The sequence below is a fragment of the Dendrobates tinctorius genome, unplaced genomic scaffold (genome assembly GCF_039654945.1).
Source record: "Dendrobates tinctorius isolate UK_male_01 unplaced genomic scaffold, ASM3965494v1 ptg000276l, whole genome shotgun sequence".
Lineage (NCBI taxonomy): Eukaryota > Metazoa > Chordata > Amphibia > Anura > Dendrobatidae > Dendrobates > Dendrobates tinctorius.
In genome coordinates this window covers 5,561,646-5,575,281 of record NW_027361943.1, presented here as the reverse complement: position 1 = coordinate 5,575,281, position 13,636 = coordinate 5,561,646, and the positions used below count along the sequence as shown (strand labels likewise).

General features: G+C 41.1%; 1 protein-coding gene across 4 annotated transcripts in view; it reads right to left on the bottom strand.

The window, feature by feature from the left end:
• The window catches only part of EPS15L1 (epidermal growth factor receptor pathway substrate 15 like 1), a 428,822-nt gene that overhangs the window by 72,195 nt on the left and 342,991 nt on the right, over positions 1-13,636 (bottom strand). The gene's annotated exons all lie outside the window — the stretch shown is intronic.

Here is a 13,636-nt window from a genome sequence, read left to right as displayed (position 1 = left end):
AGGCTTCCGGAGAGCAAAGAAAAAAAAAAATCAGTTCGCTCTAATCAACAACTTTTACCTAGAAAAGAAGCAATCGTAGCTCTCACCAATTTTCAATAACACGATGTAATAAAACTATCACCATATCAAAACAGGGACATTTTCAAAAGTAAGAACAGAATCTAGCATTGAGCAAAATGATTAGAAGTTACAGGAATAAATTTCAGTTATTTAAAATAGAGTTTAAAGTCCTGCCAGCCCACAAAATACAAAAAGTGAATAAATTTGCCTAATTGTGCAGGAATTTGTTATCCCATAATCCTTCAGCTTCAAACAAAAATCGAGGCTGGATGACTCGTTGAAGAATCCAGGGTTGTAATAGTCTTGGATAATGCTATGAAGAAGAAAATCTGGTAGTGCCAATCTTAGGATCATTTAACCCCTTAGTGACAGAGCTAATCTGGTACTTAATGATCAAGCCAATTTTTACAATTCTGACCACTGTCACTTTATGAAGATGTAGCTCTGGAACTCTTCAACATATCCCGCTGATTCTGAGATTGTTTTTTTCGTGACATATTGTACTCCATGTTAGTGGTAAAATTTCTTTGATATAACTTGTGTTTATTTATAAAAAAAAAAATGGAAACTTGGCAATTTTGAAAATTTTACAAGTAAACTTAATTTTTGTACCCTTAAATCAGAGAGTCATATCACACAAAATAGTTAATAAATAACATTTCCCACATGTCAACTTTATATCAGCACAATTTTGGAATTTTTTTGTTTTTGTTAGGACCTTGTAAGGGTTAAAAGTTGACCAGCTATTTCTAATTTTCCCAACAAAATTTACAAAACCATTTTTTTTAGGGACCACCTCACATTTGAAGTGAGATTGAGTTTGGGGGCTCAATATAACAGAAAATACCCAAATACCCAAAAAGTGACTCCATTCTAAAAACTGCACCTCTCAAGTTGTGCAAAACCACATTCAAGAAGTTTATTAACCCTTCAGGTGCTTCACTAGAACTAAAGCAATGTGGAAGGAAAACATTAACATTTTACTTTTTCACAAAAAAATTACCTTGGAACCAATTTTTTTTATTTTCACAAGGGGATGAGTTGAAAATGGACCACAAAATATGTTGTGCAATTTCTCCTGAGTACGTTGATACTCTGTATGTGGGGTAAAATCACTGTTTAGGCGCATTGCAGGGCTCAGAAGGAAAGGAGCACCGTTTGACTTTTTCAATGCAAAATTGGCTGGAATCAATGTCATGCCGTGTTGCATTCGGAGACCCCCAGATGTACCTAAACAGTGGAACCCCCCCCAATTCTCACTCCACACCTAACCCTAATCCCAACCCTAACCACAACTCTAACCCTAACACACCCCTAACCCTAATCCCAATCCTATCCATAATCCCAACCCTAAACACAACCATAACCCTAACCCCAACCCTAGCTTTAGACCCAACCCTAACCTTAACCCTAGACCTAGCCCTACCCTAACCCAACCCCAGCTCTAGCCCAACCCTAACCCTAGCCCAACCCTAACGGAAAAATTAAAATACATTTTTTTATTTAATTATTTTTACCTAACTAAGGGGGTGATAAAGGAGGGATGTACTATCTTTTTTTATTTTGATTACTGTGATAGGGTTTATCACAGTGATTAAAATTAACCAATAGGAAAAAATTTCCTATAGTTGCCGGTCGGCAGATCTCAGCGGGTGCACTGCACAAGCACCCACCATTTTCTTCCCGGAAGATGCCGACGGCCAGGGACAAGACGGGGTGATGCAGGAGGGTCCAGGGACACCGGAGGGGGCTTGCGGGACCCCATTTCTCTCTTCTCTGATGTGCTAGATCATATCAGAGGAGAGAGAAATTAAATGAAAAATCTGACTTTTTTTCTTGTGGTCACCGTTATTCCATGAGTAACGGTGTTCGCAAGACTAGGGTTGGTATAAATCAACCTGAATTTATCTTCTCTGGAGTCTCACCTACCCCCGGGGGTCCTATAACCTTATTTCTCAGTGCTGTTAAATATCGGCGCTGAGGCATAAGTACTCTTAAACTGCCACCGTTAAAAGGTGTATCGGCGGTTGTTAAGGGGTTAAATAAAGTATATTTTTGTACACAGTATGGACACAATTTATAAGTGCAAAGCATACAGTTGGCCAGTGGGCTCAATGGTATTCTGACATGCCAGCATCTGCATGTGATAGTCCTTGTGGATTTCCTTTCAGTGGTCTAATCTTCTCACACAATCCAATAGCCATATTGGTAGCTTGAATGGCTTCCTATAACGTTTACTTGGGTGTGCTAAGGATGTGTTGGTTGGTAGAGGCGAAATGAGGTAGAAAACAAAGCAAATAATCAGGCTAAATAAAACAACATTAATTATAGGGGACCTGTCACTAATCTTCACGTCTAAAGATGAGCTATGCAATTTATGCTGCCCTAGTCCAGTGTTGAATCTGGTCAGCCATGGCAACTAAGTTTCAAGTGTAAGTCCAGCATTACAGATGCCCATGACGCTTATTAAGACCTGCAATGTCAAAATGTTACAGTGACAAGTAAGTGCCAAAGGCACCAAGGATACTGGGAGCAGAAGTGATAACCACCTGCCATGGAAGACCTGACACCAGACTAGGACAATACAAATCGAGTTGCTCATCTCTAGATTTTCATTTTAGTAAAAATTTTAAACATTTGCATTTCCCATGAAAAAACAATTCTATAACATCTTATCCCATGACTCTACACTGTGTGCACAATTATTAGGCAAGTGAATATATGACTATCATTTTTATGCAGATTTTCGAACTCCATGTTATATAAAAAATGACCCAATTTGTAAATCTAGTTTTTATAGTAAACATGTCAGTCAAAAACTATTGGTGTTATTTTTCTAATTAGTGATACCATTATCTATCTTATAAAAAAAATCTTGAAACTTTGCTGTTCTCACATTTACCATTTATCCTCACTGTATGCTGACAGTTCCTCTCATTATCACAGATAAACACCTCTATAATAAAGCTGGATGCATATAATATACACTGCTCCATTAGCAAACCATGATGAATACAGATGACCTCCTTCTCCCCCTTGTACCATAAGAATGAATCACCTACAAAGTATATATCTGAGAAAAAGTGTAACACATAGATGAGTCTTAGCCTAGGAATTGTGGTTTTAGGTGGAATATTAGTATACAACCCATACCAGGAGATACAGTAGGTCGTTGTCAAAAGTGCAGTTTTATTCTGGACCATAATTTAGTGATTTACTAATCATAATATTTGAGCAGTGTATGGAATGAATTTAGCATTTAGATATTAATGACTTTATCTGTCAAAGCATTCTCACCTACAACCACTATCGAAATTAAGTAAATCACTTGCCACCATGATCTGATCAAAATGAGTTCGAAAAACCAGTACACCAGCCAACACCAGTCTTCATTCACTAGCTTGTCAGTGTTAACGGTTGTCCTAACCGTAATTAGAGATACTAATTTGTCACCCTTTTCAAAGGTGACTCCGCACCTGTAGGTTTTGTGACAGCACGCTTAGCCACAGAAAAACAAGAAATCAAATAATTTTGTATTTTAACTGCTGTAACACGCCTTTTCCACTCTGTAACTGAACTTTCAGTTCTACTCATTCCTCTGCTTTTTGAGGGAAACCACAGATTACCTTCTATATTATATCTGCGAGAAGCAAAGTAAGCAGTTATCACTTGTCCATCTCATAAAGCAATAGGTACAGTATTAACCCCTTAAGCCCCAAGGGTGGTTTGCACGTTCATAACCGGGCCAATTTTTACAATTCTGACCACTGTCCCTTTATGAGGTAATAACTCTGAAACGCTTACATGGATCCCGGTGATTCTGACATTGTTTTCTCGTGACATATTGTACTTCGTGTTAGTGGTAAAATTTGATTCATATAACTTGCGTTTATTTGTGAAAAAAATGGAAATTTGCCGAAAATTTTGCAATTTTCCAAATTTGAATTTTTATGCCCAGAGATACGGCACACAAAAAACTTAATAAATAACATTTCTCACATGTTTACTTTACATCAGCACAATTTTGGAACCAACATATTTTTTTTGTTAGGAAGTTATAAGGGTTAAAAATTGACCAGCGATTTCTCATTTTTGCAACACCATTTTATTTTTACGGACCACATCACATTTGAAGCCACTTTGAGGGGTCTATATGATAGAAAATACCCAAAAGTGACACCATTCTAAAAACTGCACCCCTCAAGGTGCTCAAAACCACATTCAAGAAGTTTATTAACCCTTTAGGTGCGTCACAGGAATTTTTTGAATATTTAAAAAAAAAAAATGAACATTTAACTTTTTTTCACAAAAAAAATACTTCAGGTTCAATTTTTTTTTATTTTACCAAGGGTAACAGGAGAAAATGGACTGCAAAAGTTATTGTGCAATTTGTCCTGAGTACGCTGATACCTGATATGTGGGGGGGAACCACTGTTTCGGCGCATGGCAGACCTCAGAAGGGAAGGAGCGCCGTTTGACTTTTTCAATGCAAAATTGGCTGGAATTCAGATCGGACGCCATGTCGCGTTTGGAGAGCCCCTGATGTACCTAAACAGTGCAAACCCCCCACAAGTGACCCCATTTTGGAAACTAGACCCCCCCCAAGGAACTTATCTACATATGTTGTGAGAACTTTGAACCCACAAGGGCTTCACAGAAGTTTATAACGTACAGCGTTGCAATTAAAAAATCATATTTTTTCCACAAAAATGATCTTTTCACCCTCAATTCTTATTTTTCCAAGGGTAACAGGACCCTAAAAGTTATTGTGCAATTTGTCCTGAGTATGCTGATACCCCATATGTGGGTGTAAATGACTATTTGGGCGCATGGTAGAGCTCGGAAGGGAAGCAGCGCCATTTGACGTTTTTGGCTGGAATTGAGATCGGACACCATGTCGCGATTGGAAAACCCCTGATGTACCAAAACAGTGGAAACCCCCCACAAATGACACCATTTTGGAAACTAGACCCCTCAAGAACTTATCTAGATGTGTGGTGAGCACTTTGAACCCCCCAGTGCTTCACAGAAGTTTATAACGCCAGGGCGTGAAAATAAAAAAATAGTATTTTTTCCACAAACATGATCTTTTAGTCACCAATTTTTTTCTTTTCCCAAGGGTACCAGGAGAAATTGGACCCCAAAAGTTGTTGTCCAATTTGTCCTGAGTACGCTGATACCTCATATGTGGGAGAAAACTACTGTATGGGCACACGTCGGGGCTCGGAAGGGAAGTAGTGACGTTTTGGAATGCAGACTTTGATGGAATGGTCTGCGGGTGTCATGTTGCTTTTGGAGAGCCCCTGATGTACCTAAACAGTGGAAACCCCCCACAAATGACACCATTTTGGAAACTAGATCCCCTCAAGAACTTATCTAGATGTGTGGTGAGCACTTTGAACCCCCCAGTGCTTCACAGAAGTTTATAACGACCGGGCGTGAAAATAAAAATATCGTATTTTTTCAACAAACATCATCTTTTAGTCCCCATTTTTTTTATTTTCCCAAGGGTAACAGGAGAAATTGGACCCCAAAAGTTGTTGTCCAATTTGTCCTGAGTACGCTGACACCCCATATGTGGGAGAAAACTACTGTATGGGCACACGTCGGGGCTCGAAAGGGAAGTAGTGACGTTTTGGAATGCAGACTTTGATGGAATGGTCTGCAGGTGTCATGTTGCCTTTGGAGAGCCCCTAATGTATCTAAACAGTGGAAACCCCCCACAAATGACCCCATTTTGGAAACTAGACCCCCTAAGGAACTTATCTAGATGTGTGGTGAGCACTTTGAACCCCCAAGGGCTTCACAGAAGTTTATAATGCCCAGGCATGAAAATAAAAAAATCGTATTTTTTCCACAAACATGATCAATTAGTCTCCAATTTTTTTATTTTCCCAAGGGTAACAAGAGAAATTGGACCCCAAAAGTTGTTGTCCAATTTGTCCTGAGTACCCTGACACCTCATATGTGGGAGAAAACTACTGTATGGGCACACGTCGGGGCTCGGAAGGGAAGTAGTGACGTTTTGGAATGCAGACTTTGATGGATTGGTCTGCGGGTGTCATGTGCGTTTGGAGAGCCTCTGATGTACCTAAACTATTGAAACTCCCCACAAGTGACCCCATTTTGGAAACTAGACCCCCCCACGGAACTTATCTAGATGTGTGGTGACAACTTTGAACCCCCAAGTGCTTCACAGAAATTTATAATGTCTGGGCGTGAAAATAAAAAAATCATTTTTTTCCACAAAAATGATATTTTTGCCCCCAATTTTTTATTTTCCTAAGGGTAACAGGAGAAATTGGACCCCAAAAGTTGTTTTGCAATTTGTTCTGAGTATGCACATACCCTATATGTGGGGGTAAAACACTGTTTGGGCGCATGGCAGAGCTTGGAAGGGAAGGAGCACCATTTGACTTTTTCAACGCAGAATTGGCTGGAATTGAGATCAGACGCCATGTTGCATTTGGAGAGCCCCTGATGTGCCCAAACAGTGGAAACCCCCCAGTTATAACTCCAACCCTAACCCCAACACACCCCTAACCCTAATCTCAGCCCTAACCCTAGCCCTAACCCAAACCCTAAAATGGAAATAAACACCTTTTTTTATTTTATTATTTTTCCCTAACTAAGGGGGTGATAACGGGGGGTTTGATTTACTATTTATGGCGGTTTTTATGTTTGGCAGCTGTCACACGCTAAAAGACCCTTTTTATTGTAAAAATAGTTTTTGCATCACCACATATTGAGCGCTATAATTTTTCCGTATTTTGACCCACCGAGTCATGTGAGGTCTTATTCTTTGCGGGACGAGTTGACGTTTTTATTGGTACCATTTTCGGGCACGTGACATTTTTTGATCGCTTTTTATTCCGATTTTTGGGACACAGAATGAACAAAAACCAGCGTTTCATGAATTTCTTTTGGGGGGGGGTGCGCTTACACAGTTCCGCGTGCAGTAAAATTGATAAAGCGGTTTTATTCTTCGGGTCAGTACGGTTACAGCGATACCTCATTTAGGTCGTTTTTTTTATGTTTTGGCGCTTTATGCAATGAAAACTATTTTATATAAAAAATAATTATTTTTGCATCGCTTTATTCTGCGAGCTATAACTTTTTTATTTTTTTGTGGATGACGCTGTATGGCGGCTCGTTTTTTGCGGGACAAACTGACGTTTTCAGCAGTACCATGGATATTTATATGCGTGTTTTTGATCGCGCGTTATTGCACTTTTTGTTCGGTGGTATGATAAATCATTATTTTTTGCTTCGTTTTTTATTTTTATTTTTTAAGGGGTTCGCTAAAGGGGTTAACTAATGGGACAGTTTTATAGGGCGGGTCGTTACGGACGCGGCGATACCAAATATGTGTACTTTTATTGTGTTTTTTTATTTTCAAAAAATGAATTTATTGGGGAATATTTTTTTTTTTTTACTAATTTATTTAGCGATTTTTTTTAAATTATTTTTACACTGGTTTTTTTTTAAACTTTATTACATTGTCCCAGGTGGGACATCACTGTCCTGTAACAGATCGCTGATCTGTCACATCACAGATCAGCTATCTGTCACAGGCACTGCACAGGCTTTCCTCATGCCTGCGCTTTGCAGGCAGTGAGGAAGTCAGCTCCCTACAGGCCCCCGAAGGTCCCCGTCGCCATCTTGTATCCGGAGGCCTGTAGGGAAAGAGCCCCCCGCAGCAGCGCTGCACATTGCGCTGCCGTGGTGGGATCAGGGAAGCACGGAGGGAGCCCCCTCCCTGCCGATGCGTCCCTTTAACCCCCGGTACACCGCGATCGTGTTTGATCGCGGTGTACAAGGGGTTAAACGTGTCGGGGGCGGTCGGTGACTGCCCCTGACACATTGTGCCGGGTGTCAGCTGTGATAATCAGCTGACACCCGGCCGCGATTAGCGGCGCTCACCACGTGAGCGCCGCTGATCGCTATGACGTACTATCCCGTCCCTGGGAATTAAGTCCCAGGGCACATGGACGGGATAGTACGTCTAATGGCAGAAAGGGGTTAAAATAACCCTGCAACTAGCACACAATACGGTCCGCATTGTCGGCGCTTTGGGCGGAGCGGGGTTTCCGCCCCCTTCTGTACAAGCGGTGATTCCGGATGTGCTCATTGAATCGCCGCATCGTATACATAGAGTAGGCTATTTACCTTGCGGAGACTGAGCATCTCCGCAAGGTAAACAGACGTGCCGCATGTCTGGATACGGCCCTGCACGCATAGTGGAGACGGGATTTCATAAAATCCCCTCCACTATGCTGTAACATCCAGACGCTGCGGATTGAATACTGCAGCTGTAAGCAGCGTTCAACCCGCAGCTAATCCAGATGTAATCCGGCAAGTGAAAACATACTCTTAATATATCTGTGTTGCTCCTATCTCTGGAGCTTGTGTAAGGGGTACTTCACACATAGCGAGATCGTTAGCGAGATCGCTGAAACGTCACAGGTTTTGTGACGCAATAGCGACCTCGCCAGTGATCTCGCTACGTGTGACAGCAGCAACCGGGCCCCCGCTGCGATATCGCTGATCATGCTCTAATGTCCTAGGCCATTTTTTGATCGTTGGTGTCCCGCTGGCCAGCATGTATTGCTGTGTTTGACGCCATAACGACGAGCAACCTCATTGTTGACTCAGAACTCACGCCTATCGAGGTCTAAGTCGTCAGAATAGCTGCTGTGTGACAAGGTCCCAACGACCGCCGAGGTCGTTATACGGATCGCCATATCGTTGCTGCGTCGTGGAGTAGATCTGCCTGTTTGACAGCTTACTAGCAACCATGTAGCGACGTACCAGCGATCCTTACCAGGTCGTATCGTTGTCGGGATTGCTGGAATGTCGCTATGTGTAACAGGACCCTTACTTACACTGAGCAGAGCATGATTTGGGCTATCTGAGAGGACATTGGATACAGCAAGATAAGATTATTCTCAAATGCACTGTCGGGCTAAGGTGACAATGGTCCACCAATAAGTTACACTGTTCAACTACATGCAAATATTTAATTAAGATAATTCACAAATTCACCTATGCTTCTATATGAAAATAACCTGGGGAGTCTGTTAAACGAGATGCTGCCTTTTCTGTACATACTACAACCTGTGCATTCTCCCAACTACTGCTCATAATAAGGGTCAGGATCCCAGGGGGTTTCGCCTGCTCCCCTTTGGGTCAGTCGGAGGCTACTCAAAGGAACCTTCCTCAACATAATCAAAATAACTGTGAAGCTATGTGAGAAGAGATAAAAATTCTGTACCCATAACTATAGCTACTTCCTCAGGCAAATGACATTTATGGAATATCCATGTGATATGAAAACTAATTTGAGAGTCGGACAAGTGGGAGATTCAAGGCCAGCATAGTCTCCATGCAGTTGCTTGACTCCTTCTATAAGGCACATACAATTCAGCTTTACACTGCGTTCCCTTTCACGCGGCAGACTTTTTTCGTTTTTTACGTTTATTTTTTGCTCCCTGTCTTCCCAGAGCCATAACTTTTTTTCTTTTTCCATCAATATGGCCATGTGAGGGCTTGATTTTTGTGGGACAAATTGTACTTTTGAACACCACCATTGCTTTTACCATATCATCTACTGGAAAAAGGGAAAAAAAATTCCAAGTGCGGTGAAATTGCAAAAAAGTGCAATTCCACAACTGTTTGATTTTTTTTTTTTTTTTTTACCATGTTCTCCAAATACTAAAACTGACCTGCCATTATGATTGTCCAGGTCATTACGAGTTTGTAGATACCAAACATGTCTATGTTCTTTTTTATTTATATGGTGAAAAAAGTCCAAAGTTTGTTAAAAAAAAAAAAAATGTCATTTTTCGAGACCCGTAGCGTCTCCATTTTTATGATCTGGGGCTGGGTGAGGGCTTATTTCTTGCGAGCTGAGCTGACATTTTTTAATGATACCATTTTGGTGCGGACACAATCTTTTGATCGTCTGTTATTGCATTTTAATGCAACGTTGCGGCAAGCAAAAAACTTAATTCTGGCGTTGTTGACTTTTTTTTGCTACGTCATTTAACGATTGGATTAATTCTTTTTATATCTTGATAGATCGGGAGATGCTGCACGCAGTGATATCAAATATGTGTATCTTATATATTTTTTTAAATTGTTTTATTTTGAATGTGGTGAATAGGGGGTGATTTGACAAAGGGCGCTTGTCGTTCGAAATGCGTCAAAAGATGCCTGTACTCTTTTGTGAACACATAATTTTAACCTCTTCATGACTGGAGCTTCTTCTTTTCCAAAGCCAAAACTTTTTCATTTTTCCATCAATATGGCCATGTGAGGGCTTATTTGGTTTTACCATGTCGTGTACTTGAAAACAGGAAAAAAATTCCAAGTGCAGTGAAATTGCAAAAACAGTGCAATCCCACACTTTTTTTTTTTTGCTAGGTTCATTAAATGCTAAAATTGACCTACCTTTATGATTCTCCAGGTCATTATGAGTTCATAGACACCAAACATGTCTAGGTCCTCGTTTATCTAAGTGGTGAAAAAAAAATTCCAAACTTTACAAAAAAAATTGCGCAATTTTCTGAGACCCGAAGCATCTCCAATTTTCGTGTTCTCGGGTTGGGTGGGGGCTTATTTTTTGCGTGCCAAGCTGACGTTTTTAATTATACCACTTTTGTGCAGATACGTTCTTTTGATTTTAATGCAATGTCGCGGCGATCAAAAAAATGTAATTCTGGTGTTTTGATTTTTTTATCGCTATGCTTTTTAGTGATCAGGTTAATAGAAATTTTACTATTATGATAAAGTACAATATGAGAAAATAAAATCAGAATCACCGAGATCGGTTGAAGCATTCCACAGTAATTACCACATAAAGTGAAACTGGTCAAATCTAAAAAATTTGGCCTGGTCATAAAGGTTCAAATTGGCTCAGTCACTAAGGAGTTAAAACAGTCTCGTTTATGTATGAGTGCTGTGCAACCCTAGATGGTCCAGATGAATGGCGTATCGGATGGTTGGTGGGTGCCCACAATGTTCCAAAAATGCTGCAACGTCAACAAGAAAGGGCAGAGTCATGTTTTTGGCCAGAATCATGGCCAGAGATCTGCTATGCCCCCTTTAGGGTCCCTGAAAATGTGAAAATGTACTCGGAAAAGAATATGACTGACCACTTTCTTCCGTGGTACAAAAAGAAGACCAGTGACATCCATAGCAAAATCATCTTCATCCATGAAAATGCACCACCTGATACTGCAATGAATACCTCTGAGTCATTGGCTTCTATGGGCATAAAATTAGAGAAACTCATGGAGTGGCCACCATCCTCCCCTGAACTGATCCTTATTGAGAACCTTTGGAGTATTATCAAGCAAAGATCGAAAAGGCCAGCAAACAGTTCACATCAAAACAGCAGTTCTGGGAGGCAATTCTGACATCCTGCAACGAAATTCAAGAAGGAACTATCGAAAACCTCACAAGGTCAATGGATGCAAGAATTGTGAAGGCGATACCATAGAAGGGGTCCTATGTTAACATGTTGATTGACCCGTTAGGTGATGTGCACAAGTATAATATTTGGTGCGTTTTTTTTTACCTCAGCACTTTTTAAACCAAAACCAGGAGTGAATCAGTCAGAGGAAAAGTATAATAGAACCACGTCACCACTTCCGTATTTATCACCCACTCCATGTTTTGGCTTACAGATACTGAGGTAAAAAACTAACCAAGTACTCAAGGTGCGCACGTGGCCTTGAGATGTTTTGTTTTGAAAAAGCTTTTGATTTCAGTAAATGTGACCTCTTAATGCTGACAATTCAACAAATGACAATTTTCAATTCTTTACAACCTTTAACCCCTTAACCCCCGAGGGTGGTTTGCATGTTAATGGTCGGGCCACTTTTTACAATTCTGACCAATGTCCTTTTATGAGGTAATAACTCTGGAACGCTTCAATCGATGCCGGTGATTAGAGTGTTTTTTTGTGACATATTGTACTTCATGATAGTGGTAAAATTTCTTTGATATGACTTGCGCTCATGTCTCACGGTGGTAGCGGGGATCTCACCGCATAACCAACCTTGCTGAAGCTGACAGCTGAGGGTTGCAGCCCTCAGCTGTGAGTTTTGCCTGGCTGGTTATAGAAAATACAGGGGAACCCACGCTGTTTTTTAAATTTATTTATAGCGCAGGTGGCGGCTGATGAATATCCCCATCAGCCGCTCCTGCTGTCATTGTTATTAGCAGCAGCAGGTGTAAGCTGATGGGAGTAATAGTCCCATCAGCCACAGCCTGCTGTCTCTTTTATCACTTAAATATAACTCTCATCATTCTCCCCTGCTCACACTGATAGCCAGCAGAGCAGGGGAGAATGATAACCGTATTCAGCACACGGCGCTGGGGAACAGGGCTTACTGCAACGCTTCTTCTCTGGCGCTCATCCGTGTGGTACTGATGCAGCACACACATGCCACACCTGTGCCGCAAGTATTACACACATGGACACTGACATCTCCAGTACCGCATATATCAGGACGTGTGAATGAGGCCTTATAGCGGGTTTTTATGTTTGGATGCTGACACAAGCTAAAAGACGCTTTTTATTGCAAAAAAAATCGTTTTTGCATCACCACATTTTGAGAGCTATAATTCTTCCATATTTTGGCCCACAGAGTCATGTGAGGTCTTGTTTTTTGTGGGACGAGTTGATGTTTTTATTGGTACAATTTTCGCGCACATTACATTTTTTCATTGCTTTCTATTCCGATTTTTGGGAAGTAGAATCAACAAGAACCAGCAATTCATGAATTTCTTTTGGGGAGGTTTATGCCATTCTGTGTGTGGTAAAATAATTTTTTGCAGGCTGATCGCTTCTATGACATATAGATGAAGTAGCATTGCCATGCCATAGAAGCTGTCAGCTCTGCACTGACAGAGAGACTTGCTGATTATGCACGGTGCATGATCAGCAAGTTTCATAGTTCTGGTGACCCAGATGTCGTCTTGATGACTTCGGGTCACCATGACAACGATCGGGACCCCACGTCACGCCACGGAGTCCCCAATCCAAAGGCGGAGGGGCTGTCAGCCCTCTGCCGGCTTCCAAAATGCTGCAATCATATTCAATCTCAGCATTTTGGGCATTAAAGTGCCAGGAGGGGTCTGTGACCGCTCCTGGCATCTAGTGCCGAGTGTCAGCTGTCAGAATCAGCTGGCACCCAACGGTGATCGCCTGTACACCCCTCCATGGTCAAATTGGCCCAGCTCACATGGACGAATCATTACATCCCATGTCAGAAAGGAATTAAAATGTTCAGAAACTCTGTTGTACATAATAGTATGGAGCAATGCATTTTGCTAAAAAAAAAATTTTAGGGGAGACCTAGAACAGTCCTATAATGTTTAGGAGCAAGCAATAACACTTTATTTCTGAATGCACACTGCAACTGAGGGCGAGAAAAAATAGATAAAATAATAAAATTCATAAAGTCTTTTCTGATGCTGCGCTGTCCTCCATTCCCTATTTCCTCCTGCAATGATGACATCCCATCACTCTTGTCTCTAGCAAGTCACCGTTGTGACTAACACTGAA